The sequence below is a fragment of the Aegilops tauschii genome, chromosome 4 (genome assembly GCF_002575655.3).
Source record: "Aegilops tauschii subsp. strangulata cultivar AL8/78 chromosome 4, Aet v6.0, whole genome shotgun sequence".
Taxonomy (NCBI): domain Eukaryota; kingdom Viridiplantae; phylum Streptophyta; class Magnoliopsida; order Poales; family Poaceae; genus Aegilops; species Aegilops tauschii.
Window position 1 is genome coordinate 407,515,687 of NC_053038.3, and position 9,403 is coordinate 407,525,089.

The following is a 9,403-nucleotide window of genomic DNA, read 5'->3' on the forward strand; positions in this document are numbered from 1 at the left end:
TCCGCACCAGTAAGTTCTTGCCACTCCATAGAGTAGATCCGCATTAGGGTTCTTGTCGTTCTCCCCTGTTCTTCGCAGTTCATCGCCATTTCTTCATAGTTTTTCCTACATGCCCCCCTTGGATCCAGAAACCATATAGAACTCGTGCGGTTGTGGTTTTGCACCCATTTTCAACAGTCGCATGTCCCCTTTACTTGCAAAGAGATCTCCTTAGAGTTCATGAACTTCTCTGTATCAACTTCTAGGTCTAGAAATTTTTTCTTTCTAGTCGATCGTTTGATCCAAAATAATTACTGCGATCTGTGAAACTTGTTTGTGCCATACTTAGTCAAAAATTGCATCTGTTAGCTATGGCGGCTCATACCTCCGGCTTAAAAGAGGCCATGCGCTGTGAAATTTCCGGCTCATTTATGATAGAGTTTTAAACAACTTGAATTACTCATGATGCCCACAGCGGCTTAGATAACCCGACACAATTAGCCATATGTCATTAGACCCCCTCATAAGCCGCCATCTTAAATACTGAACTGTAAACTTCCTCCGGCTTATATTTGAACCGGACATTTCCTTTTGTCATAGGCTTTCATCTTTCACAATGCCGCCCAAGGTTCCCAAGGCACCCATTACGTGCAACTGGATGAGATCCAGTGTTACTGATGACACCTTAGCTGATTTCGTGAAGACGGGTTACCTGCCAAAAAAGGAGGTCATGTCCTATCGTGCCCCTGACCCGTCCGAAGAAAGGCCTCAACCAAGAGACGGAGAGGTTGTGATATTTGCTGATCACATGAGCCGGGGCTTTGCACCTCCCGGCTCAAAATTCTTTAGAGATGTTCTGAACTTCTTCGATCTGCGACCGCAAGACATAGGACCCAATTCCGTGTTGCAACTTTCAAGTGTTCTGCGAAGTATACCTTGGGGAAGAACCCAGCCTACTACTCTTTAGGGAGCTGTTTTATCTGAACCGCCAGAACGAGTGTGCCAACGGGCCTAGCTTGGAACTTGGCGGAATTTCAATCCAACGACGGAGAGATTGCCTCTTTCCCTACGCTGAACCGCCAAGCCACCCGAAGGACTGGAACCAGACATGGTTCTACTGCCAGGATACTTCTCCGGCTGATAAGAACCCTCTGCCCGGCTTTCGCGCCCTGCGTCTGGAGCCAAATCACCCCCTGCCAGACAAACTATCTCAAGCTGAGCGTCAACCATTGATCCCCACCATCAACAAGATTAAGGCTCTCCTGGGAAATGGCCTCAACGACATTGATCTGGTCCGGGTCTGGATTTCTTGGCGGGTGATTCCCTTGAGCCGCCGCCCCGGCTTAATGTGTGATTATACGGGCCGGAAGGATGACCCTCTGCGGCACAGCCCCAACGACTTACCTGAGGACGTCGTTGACGACATGACCAAATCCCTCCTGAACGAGAGCTTGGCAGACTGCGGGAGGACAGGCTTAAACCCCTTCTACAAAGCTAACCCGGCTCCGGCGGTAAGCCACTGTCCTGAGCACCTTGCTTTCCCTTTTAATAGTTTTCATCTGAACCTTAAGAAATCTTTGTTGTATTTTTCAGGCTAATGATAAGTTCTGGAAGGTCAAGTATGATCATGAGGCGGCTAAAAAAGCCAGGAAGGCTAAGAAAGCCGCTAGGAGAGCCGCTCCCCGCAAGAAGGGGAGTAAACCTAGCGCTTCAGACCTGCTTCATCTGGAGGACACCTCCGAGTCAGAGGTAACCCTTCATTCTTATGCTCTTCTCTTGTTATTTTGTTGTTTTTAACCACCTTATCGACACTGATTATCAGCAGGAGGACACCGGAGCGAGTAACCCGGTGATTGAAGAGGTAACTATACTTTCCTCCGACTCGGAGCCCTTGCCAAGGCTGAAAGTCCGAAGAGTAACCCGGAAAGTAAGATTTTCCCATCCTTTAGCTTATCAAGATCCTCAATTTCTTTTGAAGCAGCAGATTCATGAGAGCTGGAGACAAACCCGGGCCAATAAGGATGCAGACCTCTCCTCCGGCTTACCTGAAGCATCAAGGAAGCGCCGGACCGAGGTTATCTCCAACTTATATCCTCTTCATCCTTTGGCGGGAATCACACGTCAACAACTCAACTCTTCTGATCCAAATTATCAGGAAACTTCACCTTCCTCCGGTGACTCCATGCAATCTAACTTGCCGGCTTTCAAGACTGCACCCGGGTAATGACGATCATCTTATTTGGTGCTTTATCTTACTCATGTTTTTGCACTAACCTTTTGACTTCCAGCGCACAAGCAAAGCTCAGCAAGAGGGCAAAGAAGAGTCACCCGGTCGAAGAGCCGGTCTTGACTGACCCGGAGGCTTCTGCTCATGAGCTGCCGTCTGCCTCAGCCCCTGAAACCACCGCTCCAACTGACGAGCAAGTCATAGAGGGTTCTAATAACCCGGAGATCCCCAGCCCGGCTCAACCGGTCGATGACTCGGACGTTGTGATCACCCGGACGGAGTTTGTCGAGCCGGGGAGACCCACTGTGCTGGCTAAATGCTCTGCCAAGGAAGAGCTGCTAGAGCGCCGCAGGGCCAGGCTGGATATCACCAACTATGCTAACTTGAGCATTGGAGATATCGTCTCCGGCTATATTAATCAGGTGCACAACAGCCGGGACCTGGAGATTGACATGGTAAAGCAGATACAGCAAAAATCTGAGGTACAACTCTCTTGCTTACTCCATAGTCATCCTTACCATGCTAGCCCCCAAGTCTATTACTTATGATAGAATACGTTGTAGACTTAACTTCCGGCTTACCTTCATGAACCGGCAATTACCAATAGAATCTTTCAGCATACATTAGCCCCCAAGTGCCAAGTGTCTTTGCTTGCAAAGTGCTTGGGACTTTAATGTTGCATAATAATCACTCACACTGTAACCCGGAATTTGTACAGGCTGCCTGCAAGAAATTTGAATCTGAAATCTCTGAGCTGAAGAACCGCCTGAAGACTCAGGAAACTGAGACCCGGAAGGCCAATGCCAAATTTGAGTTCAGTGTTGCTGCACAGGAAAAACTGAAGAAGAAATTTGAAACAGAAAGAAAGACTTGGGCCGAGGAGAGAACTGCCTTGCTCAGCCGGGCCGAACAAGCAGAGGCTGCTCTGACTGAGAGAACCGCCGAACTCTCCGGCTTAAAACGCCATGTGTCACAGATGGTCTCCGCAATCTTCGGTGAGTCATTCTGCCAACCTTTAACAAGCTTACATTCTTTATGTCCTATAAGTCCCACCATTGCCATTCAGCTCACCTGACTTTGTTAAACAAGTCCCAGAAGCTCCAACCTTAATCAGAATGTTCTGACCAAGTTGAAGGCCGTGTACACCTTGGTGGAGCAACTCTACACCGGGTCACAGCGTGCTTTAGCCGTTGTGGCCCTGTCCAATGAGGTTCCGACTCACCTGGCGGACATACTCAGGCGGCTTGCCGTTCTTCCTCAGCGCTTCCAAGAGCTAAGACGGGCCTCTGCAAGAGCCGGAGCTATAGCTGCTCTGAGCCGGGCCAAGGCTTTCCTCCCGGAGCTAGACCCGGCCGACATCGCTCTTGGATACCCCAGTCTGAAGGAAGACGGGACCCCCTTCGATCAGAAAGACTTCGCCGCTTGTGTGAAAAGCTTGCGTCCGGTGGCTACCATGATCGGGAACGACACAGATCTTACCAAGTATCAGCCGGGCTACGACGCGGAAAATCAGAGGATCCCAACTCCACGCTATGAAGCAGTCAGCCTGATCCCGCCGACTCGTAGGTACACCTTCGCCCCAGAAGTTGACCCGGCCGGGTTAATTGATGATGAGGCTCAATTTGAAGCTTTGAGAGGCATTGACTGGAAATCATCAACCTTCCAGGTCATGGGAACAGCCGGAGGAGCGGAGAGGGATGAGCCGGAAGCTTCGACCCAACAAGCACCTTGATTGTTTAGGCGGCTCATGGGTACACTTCAAAACAATGCCTCACCTTTTGGACTCGGGGAGTCTTGTAATAGAGTAGGACAAATACTTAATTTTGTCGTGCCATCATGCACGTGTTGAATGCTTAACTCCATTGAAGCTGCTTCTTTATATCCCTCGGGTTATGTTCGACCATCTACTCTCCTTAAGTTAAAGAGCTATCTTTAATCTTCCTGCATAGAAAACAAATCACAAGTCTCTGGGCGGCTTACCGCACTGGGAGTCATATACTTTATATATAACTCGGAATATGAACTAAAGTCACCAAAGACTGGCCCTTAAATTATATCCGCGATGTAACCATAATAGCGTACTTACCAGCCTTCAAGCATACTTCCGGTTTATGTAACCCGAATAATGAGGTTGAGAATTCAACTCCGGTTCACCAGCATCGATAATGCTTATTATGTACTATCAACATTGTTAATCAAAGTTAAGCCGGAGGAGCAAGAACCGCCCTTGCACACTGTTGATATGATCAAAACAACTTGTTGCAAACCAAAAGAGCAAAACTTAAGGGTTTCCAGTTCGAATACGACCAGAGAACCGTCCAAAGGGGTTAAGCTAAGATTCGAATGCGATCATATAGCCCCTAGTGGCTTTGGCGTTGCCGATCAAGAGGGTACCGACAGCTATGTTCTCTTTGGTTCGAATACGACCTATGTTTGAACAGGAAGCCCCCAAATGACCTTGAGAGTTGTTTAACGACGCTGATTCGAATACGATCCACGTTGGTCGGTTCCCAAAGGGGGTTGAACTATGATTCAAATATGATCAAGAAAAACTCCCCAATGAGCTCGGCGATTTGCCAATCAAGTGGGTATCGACAACTATGTTCTCTTTGGTTCGAATACGACCTATGTTTGAACAGGAAGCCCCCAGGTGATTATATTGTTTACGGCTAGATTCGAATACGGTCATAAGCCGGATCCACCTCCAAGTGACCATGTGATGTTGTAATGGAAATAACATGTTTACCTTTGGAGGAGGAAAAGGACAGAGGTCCTGCTTTATTATTTATCATAATATATACATGGCTATAGAAATATGTACATTATGAGAGCCGGTGGCTCAAGTGTAATAAGGCCGAAGCTGAGCTATGTTCCACGGCCGACGGGTCTCTTCCTCCGACTTGCGTGAATCTTTGTGCTCCCGAACATCAATAAGGTAGTATGACCCGTTGTGCAAGTTCTTGCTGACCACAAAGGGCCCTTCCCAAGGCGGGGATAACTTGTGTGCATCTGTTTGATCTTGGATGAGCCGGAGAACCAGATCACCTTCCTGGAAGACCCGGGATTTAACCCGGCGGCTGTGATAATGGCGCAAGTCTTGTTGGTAAATCGCCGAGCGAGCTGCTGCCACATCACGCTATTCGTCCAACAAGTCAAGAGCATCTTGGCGTGCCCACTCATTATCCGCCTCAACATAAGCCGCCACTCGAGGCGAGTCATGACGGATGTCGCTAGGGAGGACTGCTTCCGCTCCATAAACCATGAAGAAAGGCGTGTAACCCGTAGATCTGTTAGGAGTAGTATTGATGCTCCATAACACGGAGGGTAACTCCTCCACCCAACAACCCGGCGTCCGTTGCAAAGGGACCAAAAGCCGGGGCTTGATGCCCTTCAAAATCTCCTGATTAGCTCTCTCAGCTTGACCATTGGATTGAGGGTGAGCCACTGAGGAAACATCAAGTCGAATATGCTCTCGTTGACAAAACTACATGGCGCCCTTAGACAGATTGGTACCATTGTCAGTTATAATGCTGTGTGGAAAACCAAAGCGAAATATCACCCTTTTCATGAACTGAACCGCTGTGGCCACGTCACACTTGCTAACTGGCTCTGCCTCAACCCACTTTGTGAACTTGTCAACTGCCACTAATAGGTGGGTCTTCTTAATCTTGGACCTTTTAAAAGGCCCAACCATATCAAGCCCCCAGACCGCAAATGGCCAAGTAATTGGAATCATCCTCAACTCCTGAGCCGGCACATGAGCCCGTCGCGAGAACCTCTGACAACCGTCACATTTACTGACCAAGTCCTCCGCATCAGCATGAGCCGTCAGCCAATAAAAACCATGACGAAAAGCCTTGGCCACAAGGGATTTTGAGCCGGCATGATGGCCACAATCCCCCTCGTGAATCTCATGTAAGATTTCTTGACCCTCCTCAGGGGAAACACAACGCTGGAAAGTTCCAGTAACACTGCGATGATGCAGCTCGCCATTGATAATGACCATTGACTTAGACCGCCAGGTTATTTGTCTGGCCAAAGTTTCATCCTCAGGCAAATCTCCCCGGGTCATGTAAGCCAAGTCTGGGATGATGTGGAGAGCCGCCACCAACTGTGCCTCCGGGTCAGGAACAACCAAGTCTTCCTCTGTAGGCAACTTGACAAAAGGGTTATGTAAAATGTCCAAGAAAGTATTAGGTGGCACCGGCTTTCGCTGAGAACCCAGCCGGCTTAATGCATCAGCCGCCTCATTCTTCCTGCGATCGATGTGCTCTACTTGGTAACCCTGAAAGTGTCCAGCAATGGCATCAACTTCGCGACGATAAGCCGCCATGAGAGGGTCCTTGGAATCCCACTTGCCTGATACTTGTTTGGCCACTAAATCTGAGTCGCCAAAGCACCTCACCCGGCTCAAACTCATCTCCTTAGCCATCCGAAGACCATGGAGCAAGGCCTCGTACTCAGCTGCATTGTTAGTATAGGGAAACATCAACCGTAGCCCACAGCAAAACTTGTCACCTCGAGGGGAAGCTAATACAACTCCAGCCCCCGAGCCCTCCAATTGCCTAGACCCGTCGAAGTGTACAGTCCAGTATGTATTATCCGGTTTCTCTTCAGGCATCTGCAGCTCTGTCCAATCATTGATGAAATCCACCAATGCTTGAGATTTGACAGCAGTGCGTGGCACGTATTTCAGACCATGAGGTCCAAGTTCTATAGCCCAATTAGCCACTCTCCCTGTGGCTTCTCTGTTTTGGATGATATCTCCTAGGGGAGCAGAACTAACCACAGTGATAGGGTGACCCTGGAAATAATGCTTAAGTTTCCGGCTTGCCATGAATACCCCATAAACAAGCTTCTGCCAATGTGGATACCATTGCTTGGACTCAATGAGCACTTCACTGACGTAGTAAACCGGCCGCTGAACCGGATACTCCTTACCCTCTTCCTTGCGCTCCACCACCACAGCCACACTGACGGCTCGTGTGTTAGCGGCTACATACAGCAATAAGGGCTCCTTGTCCACAGGAGCAGCAAGAATCGGGGGCTCAGCCAGCTGTCTCTTCAAATCCTCAAAAGCAGCATTGGCAGCATCATTCCAGACAAAGTTATCTGCTTTCTTCATCAACTGGTACAACGGCGTGGCCTTTTCACCCAAACGGCTTATAAACCAGCTTAAAGCAGCGATGCGACCCGCCAGACGCTGGACGTCGTTTACACACGCCGGCTTAGCCAGAGAGGTGATTGCCTTGATCTTTTCCGGGTTAGCTTCAATGCCTCTGTGAGAAACCAGAAAACCCAAGAGCTTGCCTGCAGGAACACCAAAAACACACTTGGCCGGCTTAAGCATCATCTTGTAGACCCGGAGATTATCAAAGGTTTCTCTCAGATCATCTATCAGGGTCTCCTTCTCCCTGGATTTAACCACGATATCATCCACATAAGCATGAACATTGCGCCCAATCTGGTTATGAAGACAATTCTGCACGCAACGCTGGTAAGTCGCCTGTGCACTCTTGAGCCCAAAAGGCATAGATACATAACAGAAGGCTCCAAAAGGAGTGATGAACGCTGTCTTCTCCTGGTCCTTAACTGCCATTTTAATCTGATGGTATCCAGAATAAGCATCCAAAAAACTTAAGCGCTCACAACCCGCCGTAGCATCAATAATCTGATCAATACGGGGGAGAGCAAAAGGATCAGCCGGACAAGCCTTGTTTAAATCTGTGTAATCCACAAACATCCACCAGGTGCCGTTCTTCTTAAGCACGAGCACCGGGTTAGCTAACCATTCTGGATGAAAAACTTCAACGATAAACCCGGCCGCCAAGAGCCTGGCTACCTCCTCTCCAATGGCTTTCCGCCTCTCCTCGTTAAACCGCCGGAGGAATTGCCTGGCCGGCTTAAACTTCGGATCAATATTGAGAGTGTGCTCAGCGAGTTCTCTAGGTACACCCGGCATGTCAGAAGGTTTCCATGCAAAGATGTCCCTATTCTCACGGATGAACTCGATGAGCGCGCCTTCCTATTTCGGGTCCAGATTGGCACTGATGCTGAATTGTTGAGATGAGTCACCCGGAACAAAGTCAACAAGTTTAGTCTCATCAGCGGACTTAAATTTCATTACCGGCTCATGCTCCGTGGTTGGCTTCTTCAGAGACGTCATATCTGCCGGGTCAACATTGTCCTTGTAAAACTTCAACTCCTCTGTTGCACAAACAGATTCAGCGTAAGCCGCGTCACCTTCCTCACACTCCAAGGCTATCTTTCGGCTGCCATGAACCGTAATGGTCCCATTGTGACCCGGTATCTTGAGCTGCAAATATACATAACACGGACGTGCCATGAACTTGGCGTAAGCCGGCCGCCCAAATAAAGCATGATACGGGCTTCTTATCTTAACCACCTCAAAGGTTAATTTTTCCGCCCTGTAGTTGTAGTCATCTCCAAAAGCCACTTCCAGCTCGATCTTTCCAACTGGATACGCCGACTTACCAGGCACCACACCATGGAAAACAGTATTGGACTGGCTGAGATTCTTATCAATCAATCCCATACGACGGAAAGTCTCATAATAGAGGACGTTGATGCTGCTGCCTCCGTCCATGAGCACTTTAGTGAATTTATATCCCCCACCTGAGGAGCCACCACCAGGGCCAGGTGACCCGGATTATCAACCCGGGGAGGGTGATCTTCCCTGCTCCACACAATAGGCTGCTCAGACCATCTTAAATAGCGTGGAACCGCCGGCTCAACAACATTCACAGCCCTCTTATGAAGCTTCTGATCTCGCTTGCACAGACTGGTGGTAAACACATGATACTGTCCACCATTGAGCTGCTTTGGATTGGTCTGGTATCCCCCCTGCTGCCACTGATGACCCTGGCTGGACTGCTGATTAAAGCCCCCTTGAACATTCTGAGGATTGGAACTTGAGCCTCCGCCCGGGCCATGAAAGCCGCCGGCGCCTGAGCCGCCGCCTGGGCCATTGTCACCATTAAAAGCATTGGAATTCTTAAAGGCCTTCATGATTGCGCAATCTTTCCATAGATGAGTAGCCGGCTTCTCCCTAGAGCCATGCCTTGGACAAGGCTCATTCAACAACTGCTCAAGCGTCGGGCCGGACCCGCCGGCTCGGGGAGGTGGCCTCCCCTTGCGTCGCTGGTTGTTACCCTGTGAGCTAGCGTTGGCTACAAA